The sequence below is a fragment of the Calonectris borealis genome, unplaced genomic scaffold (genome assembly GCF_964195595.1).
Source record: "Calonectris borealis unplaced genomic scaffold, bCalBor7.hap1.2 HAP1_SCAFFOLD_40, whole genome shotgun sequence".
In the NCBI taxonomy this organism is placed as follows: Eukaryota; Metazoa; Chordata; class Aves; order Procellariiformes; family Procellariidae; genus Calonectris; species Calonectris borealis.
Window position 1 is genome coordinate 1,434,593 of NW_027441454.1, and position 12,715 is coordinate 1,447,307.

Below are 12,715 nucleotides of genomic sequence, written 5' to 3' on the forward strand. Positions count from 1 at the left end.
CATCCCACCATGTTTCCGTGATGGCCACTAAGTCATAGCTGCCCCGCTGCACAATGGCTTCCAGCTCCTCCTGTTTGCCGCCCATGCTGCCTGCATTGGTGTAGATGCACTTGAGCTGGGCTGCCGATTTCTCCCCCGACATTGGCGTGCGGTCCCTAGGCTCTTCTCTAGTGAGCCTGGTTTTACCCCCTTCCCCCTTCGAACCTAGTTTAAAGCCCTCTCGATGAGCCCCGCCAACTCATACGCGAGAATCCTTTTCCCCCTGTGAGACAGCTGAACTCCATCCGTCGCCAGCAGCCCCAGTGCCGTGTAAACCTCCCCGTGGTCAAAGAAGCCAAAATTCTGCCGATGGCACCAGCCCCTGAGCCACGTGTTGATCCGATGAGTTTTCCTGTTCCTTTCAGTGTTCCGCCCTGCCACTAAAGGGATCGAGGGAAACACTACCTGTGCTCCCGATCCTCCCACCAGTTTAAACACGTCTGCTTAGTGCTGTCTTGTCAGTGCATCCTCTGTTTCGGGCACCCTCTCCTGGTATTGTAATGCTACCCTAAAATGAGAGGATAGATGCGGCTAGCATCAAAGGTCAAATACATACCTGTATGTATAAGGGGATAAGGAAGGAATGGCACTGCTGTTCTAGCGCTGAAAATTAACCAGGCAGATTAGCTTTCTAGTCTTTCAGCTGTGAACATTGCAGAAACAACTGGTAGAGTGGTGAATGTTTGGGAATGATGAATGTATGCTGTAATGGTGGAGAGGCCTTCAAAAATGCGTTACTCTCCTTTTAGTACGCTCTTGAAGGTCAATGTATGAAGAATCCATGCTGTGGTAATCTAAAGGATGTCCTTGTCCTTCCTCAACTTCAGGAGGTACGTGGCTGTCATTGCGAGCCTGGTGGTGTTCTAGCAGTGGCAGGGAGCATGCGCCTTTCTATTTGTACACCAATTGCACAGCAGCCTTTGAATTGCCTCTGCTCATGGGACACTTTGGATGATGTGTGAATTGTTTGTTAACGATATCAATGGTTGCATGGCTGATTCATGATGAGTAGCGTGCAGATACAGACCTATGAGTATGTGGAATCTCAGCAAGTTTTCAAATTTAATAAATATTTCCTAAAATATTGTAGCATTTTCAAGATTATCTTGAAACAAATACTGGCAAAGACCTTTTTTCTTTTGTCACAGGTCTCCTAAATCGCACAAAGGCCTAGGACCTGCTTTCAGGTGACATTTCTACCACTGTTTTTAGTCAATATAGCATATGTAACACATTTAGTATTTTGGCACTTTCATGGCTAAGCCAACAGTGCTTGGGCTTCCACAGAGAAACCCTGTTCTAAAGACGATGCTGCTGACATTTTTGTTATTTGTCAGGTGACTGGTTTATTTCACTTAAGTAAACGTGCACTTGGAAGTGTCTAGACTATCACTGTTCTTTCTTAGAAACTAAAGGACTCTATCTGGTACCTATTTGTAATACTAGCGATAGACAGGTTGGCTAAAGTTACCTTCGTATTTTGATGGTTATTTAAGAACACAGAACTGTTGTACAGACTTCATATTTTTGATACTTACATAGCAGAGACAAAATATTTGAGGACTTCCTCTTGCACTGTTGTGTTCTATACCTGTAAGTCTTAGAGTAATTTGTGACAAAGTCGAAATAGGATTTTGGGGGTTTTTTTTAGTTGCACTGAATGTACCAAGAGAGAGCAGGTTATTTATACGAATAAATTTCCACATTCACTAGACTATCAGAACATAATGTTTTGATGTTCAGGTTTTATAATCTGTTTTCACTGCTTTATGTTTTTGGTACAAGTGCTTTATTTGAAGTTCTGATCACCTTTATTTCTTCTTCTAGAAGTCAAACTGAGCCAGGGAGTGGAACACCAAAAGCAGTATGTAAAAACACAATCTCACCCTTTTTTCTGCACACTGCACTTAATTCTAAACAATGTAGCCTTGGATTAATTTTCCAAACATTAACTTAATATATGTTCCAGTAAAACATAGTACATGTTGTAAATACAATGTATTTGATTCAGCATAGTCAAAACTGAGTAATGCCATCATTTGCACAGTTCTAATGTGGCTATTGGTGTTCGTGCCTAGTAATGCATTGTATTTCATATTGGATACGCCAGACTATTTCCTGAATGACTTTGTGTTCTGCAGGTAATGCACGATCGTTTTTAGATCACGCAGGTTCAAGGTTTGCACAACTGAACATGGTGCCATGTCCTACATCTGCCTGTGTATAGCTAGGAATAAGTATGTTTGTGTAGCTTGTTGTGTGCTTTTTGCTTCTTGCAATAAAAATTGTTTGGAGTGTATTTTTTGCCATTCTGACGTTGTATCACTTAGGTTTTGTTTTTAAATACTTTTTTTTTGCCTAATGGTTTTTGAAAATGTTATCAAAAACCACTGAGAAACCATTATTGTTAAACTTGGTACTGTTTCTTACTTTTGACTTGGGGGTTCAAACAAATACCAAAACCAACATATCCCATATGTTCTGAGGACAGTTCCGTGCAGCTGAATGCTTCCTTTTCATGTCCTTAAAGACTTGGGTATTTGTTCCTAAAACTGTGTTAATTGAAGTGATATTGTTTGGGCCCCTCCGAGTGCATAAATGTCTTTAATAGATTGCCGTGAATGTAAATATCGTTGCTACACAGAGTGGTATGCTGAAGTTCTGCATTTGATCTTTCCACTTTATCTGTCGAAGCAGTTTAGTTTAATAGTTTGTTTGCAAATGAGAACACCTAAAACCCAGTGTACAAATTTTGGCACAAGGTTAGAGCCTGGTGCATTTGTGGGTAAAAATCCCTGTCATTTTTCTTAACCTCCGCCTGCAGTACATTTTTGGATCTGGGTGACTTCAGGGCTGGATGCTGCTTTAATTTTCCAAAGACTAAGCTTTCCTTTAGGATACTGCCACTTTGAATTTACATTTGGAAAAGGGGCAGCATTTTTCTTCAGGTTTGAAAACACTGTCGTTCTGCTGCTAAAATAGAAATAAGTAACACAAGGAAATACTTGGCTGGTAATGGTCTAGATCTTGATTTGCCGCTTGGGTCAAATACTATCTGTAACTACACATTTCAAAATAGTCCTTATAGGATAAAAATTACTATGTGGTATTTTTTATTTAATCTTTAAGTATAACTGTTTTTTCTTCACTAGAATAGCGTGAGGCATTACACTAACCCTGGATCACTGGATCTGATCACTTGATAAGCTGTTAGGATAACTTAATCTAGAAATTCATGAACTCTGGGTCTGTGTTCTGTGAAGAATACAGCCTCTGATTCTCGTGGAATGGTACACAATCAACTTAAAATCAAAAACTTTTCGTAGGTAGGTCTGAAAGCACTAAGTCTAAATCTGGCATCCGTAATTCTATCACTGACTGGTTTGAATTCCTTTTTGGACATGAATGCCTCTCATTGGGAGTTTGAGTTAGTTTACCAGTGACCCTAGCAGTTAATGTAATGCATTTATGTAAACCGCATTTATAGTATTTGATCTGATTCAGATGGGGTTTTCTTTCTTGACAAGTTATTTTTCTCTTTGTTTGCTAGCATGTGCATAAACACAAATCACGTGTTCATAAATAAAGTTAACATTCCTTTAGTCTCGTGTGTTCCCTGGCATGTCTGTATTACATGTCTAAGTGGCATCTTGCCATAAGCTAACATAGATGTCTCAAAAAAAAAATTAAAAAGAAGGAAAAATCCTGGAGGGGGAAGGAAGACTTAGTGTTAGTTAGAACTAATTAAAGTAAAGGAAAGACAAAGCAAAAACATTCCTTCTTGTTTGCTCTGACTGTACCTGATTTGGGTTGTGGGTAGCCATAGGGAGGGTGGAAGCTTTGCATCTCTCTTTACACGTCCTCTCTCTCTCTCACTGTAGAAGCACTGCGGCCTCAGGTGCTTCTGGTGTTGGAGACACAATTAGCTTTATTCTTAAAGCTAACCCAGGTCTTGGTCTAAAGTGTGGTGGGGTTTTTTTGTTTTGTTTTTTTTTTTTTTAATACACATATTTCTGTATGTATTTCAAAGCAGAACCTGGATCTTAGTGTGGTAGGAATAAATCACTGCAAAGCTCGCCGATTATTGTTGAACAGTAAAGCAGCAAAATTAAAATTAGTTGAGATTTTTTTAAAAAGGATGCACAAAAGGTTATACTTTGAATATTTCTCCATTGTCTTGCTCTTCTGTTAGCTGTCATTCTACACTTCCAAATTTGTGCTGCTGTCCTACTGTTACTACAGCCAAATCAAGAAAGTGGATCCTTTTTGTTTTAGTGTTACTAGTTCAGTAACTGCAAGGGTCTCTGGTTGGTATTTGTCCTTACAGGCTGCAGAAATGCAGAGTCATGCCCGTTGTTTTAGCGCCGTCCAGCACCACTGTGATCCTTCCTGGCTGAAGCTTTAGTTTAGCCAAGCTATCGGGTTTTAGGAAACCACTGTAATTTAAATGTAGCACTCCAGCAGTGAGACCAGCCTGTTCCTCCTATTTCCTGTCCCCTTTCCCACTTGCTTTGTGTTAGTTTCTGTTTAGTCTTCTGTTTGAAATGGGAGTGAATACATTGACTGTCAATGCTGGGGTTTTGGGTTTGGTTTTTGTTTTTTGGGTTTGGTTTTTTTTTTCCAATTCTTCTGCAGTATTATCTGAGGGCTGTATACAAGTTCCATGGAGATGTTGTTTCTACTTGACTGATTGGAGGAACTGGCAGGAAGAAATTCTACTTCAGTAGAAATTTAAAGGGAAAAAAAAGACACAAGAATGTAGGATCATTGGAAGATGGCCTTTGGGCACACGTACTAAATAGTACATTAATTATCTATCTGCTGCTTTTGATAATTGTTGTTATGCAATCATCTCCTTTAAGAAATTAGTCTGTTGCCTGCAGGCCATATAATAACTGCTTCCTAAAAAAGACAAGAACTAGTTAATAGTTTATGAACTGTTCTGTTTCAGTTACTGGTCAATACTAGACTGTTTCATGCTAGACTTCAACAGAGAGCTTTCCTAACTTCTTGTTTGCTTCTGAAAAACCACTAAATGACAGTGGTTGTGCCTGCCATGAGGGAACATAGGCTGTTTTTCCACATGTAAAAAGGAGTGGCATATGGAGCGTGAAGCTGCAAAATACTTAATCAGCCTTCCTTTTTATCATAACTAGGTACAAAACATTCTGAAAAGAAGGAAATTTGAAAGAAGGTCTTTTTTTCCAGATCTGAGTGCTCCTCTCCAAAGGCCCATTTTCAAGAACTCTTGAGTTCGTAATACAGTACTGTTGGATGTGCTTTCCTAAACGTATAGAGAAGGCGTGATGAACTGGAGTGAGGAATCATCTTCTGCATGTAGATTTTTTTTTTCCCCAGAGTCTGCAAAAACTGCTCCCTTGAATTCTTCCACTGCATTAGGTAATAAAGGACAAGAGCTTTTTCCAAGGAAGGGTTTTAATCTCTCTTCTGATCAGTTTAGTGACCTCTTGAGGAGAGCTGTTGCATTTACATTCTATGTTTTTGAGGCATAATAAGCAGTGATTCAAGTGTCTTTTTGACAATGTTTTACTAGGGTCAGCTTAACTGCTGCTTGTGGTGTAATATAATTCAATATACTGGAAAAGGAACAAGATATGAGTTACCCTTTTTACTTGTGGAAAAACTGCACGTCAGTATTAGTCCTCAATAAGCACTGCAGCCCATTACTAACCAGTGGCCTGAGGACTTTGTTCCTGCAAGCTCTTCCAGTAGGGAGCTGGGAGGCAGGAGTGTGGTTGCAATGGAGAAAAAAACCACAGGATTGTGCTCTGAACCCATGTTTTCATCATTATTAAAAATTGGTTTGGGTCTGATAGCAAGGAGAATACTATTAAATTCTCACACTTCCCAAACTATTTGGATAGTACGGCCTGTGGCCTAATAAAATACAAGAAATCCGTTTTGTCAGTTTTTGAAGGCTACTCCTTGACGGTAAAGCCCTTTAATTCAATAATTTGAGCAGTTTATTCTTTTTCTAGACAAAGTGGTGGGTTCCTTTTATGGCTGATGTCTTGGACTGGTGTTTTTATTTGGGTTTTGTGGGGTCTGGTGAGGTTGCATTTTGAAACTTACTGACAGGAGGGGCAGAGTTCATCTTTCAGGGCTGATACGGCTGTGCTTTACTTTGACAGGCAACTACTGTGTTCCTAAAAGGATAACCATGTGCGTTTACAAATGATGAGACGTTAACTGATTAATTTACAAGCCACACTGAAAAGACGTTTCCTGTAGTGATGCTTCCTTCTCAAATAAATATATATTTTAAAATCCTTTTTAGCTGAAAATTGAAAGCTTCCTTACCCCTTCGACTTTTAAGCAGCTGTGAGCATTTGACAAGGGTCCCTCTCTGAGATATTCCGGAGGAAAAGGACCTGGGGGTGCTGATCGACAGCGGCTGAACATGAGCCGGCAGTGTGCTCAGGTGGCCAAGAAGGCCAACGGCATCCTGGCCTGTATCAGAACTAGTGTGGCCAGCAGGAGCAGGGAGGTGATCGTGCCCCTGTACTGGGCACTGGTGAGGCCGCACCTCGAATCCTGTGTTCAGTTTTGGGCCCCTCACTCCAAGAAGGACATGGAGGTGCTGGAGCGTGTCCAGAGGAGGGCAACGAAGCTGGTGAAGGGCCTGGAGCACAAGTCTGATGAGGAGCGGCTGAGGGAACTGGGACTGTTTAGCCTGGAGAAGAGGAGGCTGAGGGGAGACCTCATCGCGCTCTACAACTACCTGAAAGGAGGTTGTAGCCAGGTGGGGGTTGGTCTCTTCTGCCAAGTAACTAGCGATAGGACGAGAGGAAATGGCCTCAAGTTGTGCCAGGGGAGGTTTAGATTGGACATTAGGAGAAATGTCTTTACTGAAAGAGTGGTCAGGCCTTGGAACAGGCTGCCCAGGGAAGTGGTTGAGTCACCATCCCTGGAAGTATTTAAAAGACGGGTAGATGAGGCCCTTAAGGACATGGTGTAGCGGGTATGGTGGTGTTACGCTGATGGTTGGACTCGATGACCTTAGAAGTTTTCTCCAACTTTAATGATTCCATGATTCTATGATATCCACAAACCCCAAAGGCCATGGAACAGAAAGGGACAGGACACTCCAAACACCGTGGCTCAGAGCCAGGACAAGTGCAGGACACCCCCAAACCCCACAGGTCATGGACCAGAAAGGGACAGGACACCCAAAACCCCATGGCTCAGCGCAAGGACACTGGCAGGATATCCCCAAACAGCACAGGCCATGGACAAGAAAGGGACAGGGTACACCAAACCCCGAGGATCAGGGCCAAGACACGTACAGGACACCTCCAAAACCACACAGGTCATGGAACAGACAGGGACAAGACACCCCAACACATGTGAGTCGCAGCTAGGACACTGGCAGGACACTCCCAAACTCCACAGGTCATGGATCAGACAGGGACAGGGAACCCAAACCCCATGGTCAGAGCCACGACATGGGCTGGACAAGCCCAAACCCCACAGGTCATGGACCAGACAAAGAAAAGGCACCCCAAACCCCAAGGGTCAGAGCCACGACATGGGCTGAACACGCCCAAAACCCACAGGTCATGGACCAGACAGGGACCCGCAACCCCAAACCCCGTGGCTCAGGGCGGGGACATGGGCAGGACATCCCCATACCCCAGAGGCCATGAACCAGAGAGGGACAGGGCACCCCAAACCCCGTGACTCAGGCGCAAGACACGTGCAGGACACCCCCAAACCCCACAGGTCATGGACCAGAAAGGGACAGGACACGCAAAACCCCATGGCTCAGCGTAAGGACACTGGCAGGATATCCCCAAACCCCACAGGCCGTGGATCAGGCAAAGAAAGGGCACCCCAAACCCCATGGGTCAGAGCCACGACATGGGCGGGACAAGCCCAAAACCCACAGGTCATAGACCAGAGCGGGACAGGGAACGCCGAACCCAGTGGGTTAGGGCCAGGACATGGGCTGGACACCCCCAAACCTAACAGGTCATGGATCAGACAGGGAACCGGGACCCTCAACCCCGTGGCTCAGGGCTGGGACATGGGCAGGACATCCCCAAACCCCACAGGTCATGGACCAGACAGGGAGAGGACAGGCCAAACCCTGTGGGTCAGGACAAGGATATGGGCAGGACTGCCCCAAACCTCACAGGTCATGGACCAGACAGGGACGGGCCACCCCAAACCCCGTGTGTAAGGGCCACGATGGGGACAGGACACTTCAACACACCACAGGTCATGAACCAGACAGGCACAGGGCACCCCAAACCCCATGGCTGAGGGCCAAGATACGTGCAGGACACCCCCAAACCCCACAGGTCATGGACCAGACAGGGACAGGACACCGCAACACACGTGGGTCGCAGCTAGGACTCTGGCAGGACACTCCCAAACCCCACAGGTCATGGACCAGACAGAGAAAGGGCACCCAAAACCCCATGGGTCAGAGCCACGACATGGGCTGCACAAGCCCAAACCCCACAGGTCATGGACCAGACAGGGACAGGTCACCCCAAACAACATGGCTCAGCGCAAGGCCAATGGCAGGATATCCCCAAACCCCACAGGCCATGGCACAGAAAGGGACAGGACACGCCAAAACACGTGAGTTACAGCAAGGACACTGGCAGGACACTCCCAAAGCCCACAGGTCATGGACCAGGAAGGGACAGGGCACCCCAAATCCCGTCGCTCAGGGCCAAGACACGTGCAGGACACCCAAAACCCCACAGGTCATGGTCTAGACGGGCACAGGACACCCCAAACAACATGGCTCAGCGCAAGGACACTGGCTGGATATCCCCAAACCCCACAGGCCATGGACCAGACAAAGAAAGGGCACCCCAAACCCCATGGGTCAGAGCGATGACATGGGCTGGAAAAGCCCAAAACCCACAGGTCATGGACCAGACAGGGCCCCGCAACCCCAAACCCTGTGGCTCAGGGCCAGGACATGGGCAGGACATCCCCATACCCCTCAGGTCATGGACCAGAAAGGGACAGGACACCCAAAACCCCATGGCTCAGCGCAAGGACACTGGCAGGATATCCCCAAACCCCACAGGCCATGGACCAGAAAGGGACAGGGTACCCCAAAACCCAAGGCTCAGGGCCAAGACACGTGCAGAACACCTCCGAACCTCACAGGTCATGGACCAGACAGGGACAGGACACCGCAACACACGTGGGTCGCAGCTAGGACACTGGCAGGACACTCCCAAACCCCACAGGTCATGGACCAGACAGAGAAAGGGCACCCAAAACCCCATGGGTCAGAGCCACGACATGGGCTGCACAAGCCCAAACCCCACAGGTGATGGAACAGACAGGGACAGGTCACCCCAAACAACATGGCTCAGCGCAAGGCCAATGGCAGGATATCCCCAAATCCCACAGGCCATGGCACAGAAAGGGACAGGACACGCCAAAACATGTGAGTTACAGCAAGGACACTGGCAGGACACTCCCAAACCCCACAGGTCATGGACAGTCAGAGAAAGGGCACCCGAAAACTTGTGGTTCACAGCTCGGGCACTGGCAAGACGTCCCCAAACCCCAAGGTCATGGAGAGACATAGAAAGGGCACCTGAAACCCCATGGGTCGGAGCCACGACATGGGCTGGACAAGCCCAAAACCCACAGGCCATGGACCAGAGCGGGACAGGGAACGCCGAACCCTGTGGGTCAGGACAAGGATATGGGCAGGACAACCCCAAACCTCACAGGTCATGGACCAGACAGGGACGGGCCACCCCAAACCCCGTGTGTAAGGGCCACGATGGGGACAGGACACTTCAACACACCACAGGTCATGAACCAGACAGGCACAGGACACCCCAAACCCCGTGTCTGAGGGCCAAGATACGTGCAGGACACCCCTAAACACCACAGGCCATGGACCAGAAAGGGACAGGGCACCCCAAACCCCGTGGCTCAGCGCCAAGACATGTGCAGGACACCCAAAACCCCACAGGTCATGGTCTAGACAGGCACAGGACACCCCAAACAACATGGCTCAGTGCAAGGACACTGGCAGGATATCCCCAAACCCCACAGGCCATGGACCAGACAAAGAAAGGGCACCCCAAACCCCATGGGTCAGAGCCACGACATGGGCTGGACAAGCCCAAAACCCACAGGTCATGGACCAGACAAGGACAGGGAACCCAAAACCCCGTGGCTCAGGGCCAGGACATGGGCAGAACATCCCCAAACCCCAAAGGTCATGGACCAGGCAGAGACGGGCAACCCCAAACCCTGTGGCTCAGGGCCAGGACATGGGCAGAACATCCCCAAACCCCAGAGTTCATGGACCAGACAGGGACAGGGAACTCCAAACCCCCGAGGCTCATGGCCAAGACACGTGCAGGAACACCTCCGAAACCCCAGAGGTCATGGACCAGACAGGGACGGTCCACCCTTACTCACGTGGGTCGCAGCTGGGACACTGGCAGGACACTCCTAAACCCCACAGGTCATAGACAGACAAAGTAAGGGCACCAGAAACCCCATGGGTCAGAGCCACGACATGGGCTGGACAAGCCCAAAACCTACAGGTCATGGACCAGAGAGGGACAGGGAACGCCAAACCCTGTGGGTTAGGGCCAGGGCATGAGTTTGACAGCCCCAAACCCCACAGGTCATGAACCAGACAGGGACAGGACATCTCAAACCAGGTCACAGGTAGGACACTGTCAGGACACTCCCAAACCCCACAGGTCATGGACCTTGCAGAGAAAGGGCACCCCAATCCCCATTGGTTTGACCAACGACATGGGCTCACCCCAAACAACATGGCTCAGCGCAAGGGCACTGGCAGAATATCCCCAAACCCCACAGGCCATGGCCCAGAAAGGGACAGGGTACCCCAAACCCCGAGGCTCAGAGACAAGACACGTGCAGGACTCCTCCAAAACCCACAGATCATGGATCAGACAGTTACAGGACACCCCAACACACGTGGGTTGCAGCTAGGACACTGGCAGGACTCTCCCAAACCCCACAGGTCATGGACCAGACAAAGGGGACCAGAACCAGAGAGGGACAGGAAAACCCAAACCCTGTGGGTTAGGGCCAGGACATGGGATGGACACCCCCAAACCCCACATGTCATGGACCATAGAATCATAGAATCATACAGGTTGGAAAAGACCTCTAAGATCGTCGTGTCCAACTGTCAACCCAGCACACCATGTCCACTAAACCATGTCCCTAAGGGCCTCATCTACACATCTTTTAAATACTTCCAGGGATGGTGACTCAACCACTTCCCTGGGCAGCCTGTTCCAAGGCTTGACCACTCTTTCAGTAAAGAAATTTCTCCTTTCTCATGCTGTTTCCTCTACAAATAAAAGCTTCATCCTCTCTGAAAGCACCCTTCAAGCAGCTGCAGGCTATTACAGCATTGCCCTTGGCTATTACAACATCATGAGGCCAAAGCAGCCCAGCTCCCTCAGCCTCTCCACACAAGTCATGGGATTCAGCCCCTTCACCCCATCTTGGCAGATGTCCTCTGGACCTTCTCCAGATCCTTCCTACTTCTGCAGAACATGGAGCCCCACACCACAACAGATTTATTTCAGAGGTGGCCTCACCAGTGCTGAGTCAAGGGAGAGGGTAACTGCCCTTGGCTGGGTGGCCATGTTCCTCCTAATTCAGCCCCATATGCAGCTGCCCTTAGTAGTGGTCAGCATGCTCCACTGGCTCTTATAAGCATCCCTTGTAGCAACCATGGCCTTCTCCTCAGGCTCACTCCTTAGCCGGTCAGCTCCAAGCTTGCCCTGATACATGGAGCTACTCTGCCCCTGAGGCAGGACTGGCCACTTCTCCATGCAAAACTTGGTGAGGTTTCTGTTGGCCACCCTGTCCTGTGGTGCCTCTAACAAGATGACAGCATGAGGAATTGTGGGACATGACGGACAATAAAAGGAGGTACTAGTGGACTTGCTGAGCAAAGTAAGAATTCCCAATGCAGAATTCCCAGATCCACCAACAGAGGGCACCAGGCAAACAAAACCAGGGCCAGTGAGGAAAGGGAAAACAGAGGCAGGCTTCTTGTATGAGAGGGTTTGAGGATGACCAAAGGGAAGAACCTGGGAGGGGGGAAACAGGGAGGAAGAGAGTTGGAGGTGAAGCAAAGGGTACAAGCAGGGCTGTTTGTGGGCACCTTTCAAGTAGCCCTCAATCTCGGCGGGAAGTCAGCATGGCTGGGCACACCTCTGATGTGCCCGCACAGGAATGCACACAGCAAAGAGGAGGAATTAGGAGTCTGTGGGCAATGCCCGAGCTATAATCTCACTTAGATAGCAGAGACACGGTCAGATTGCACACACCACCACTGGAGTATGGCCATGAATGGAAGGTGCCTCTTTAGGAAAGATGGGGCAGGTCAGTGAGGAAGGAAAGTTGCCCGGTATGTGGGCAAGCAGAAGGAAAGCGTGGAGCTCTGCCTGGTGACAGGTGATGAGCCAGATGAGAGCTGATGGATTAGTGGGCAGACCAACGTGGGTGACGCTGTAGTTGGTGTCTGCTATGGTGTCTACATATTAGGAAGAAGCAGCAGATGAGGCCTTCTTCAGACAAGTAGAAGCAGCTTCTCATTTGCAGGCCCTGGTCCTCATGGGGGACATTACCCAGCTGGACAACTGCCTGAGGGACAGCACAGCAGGGC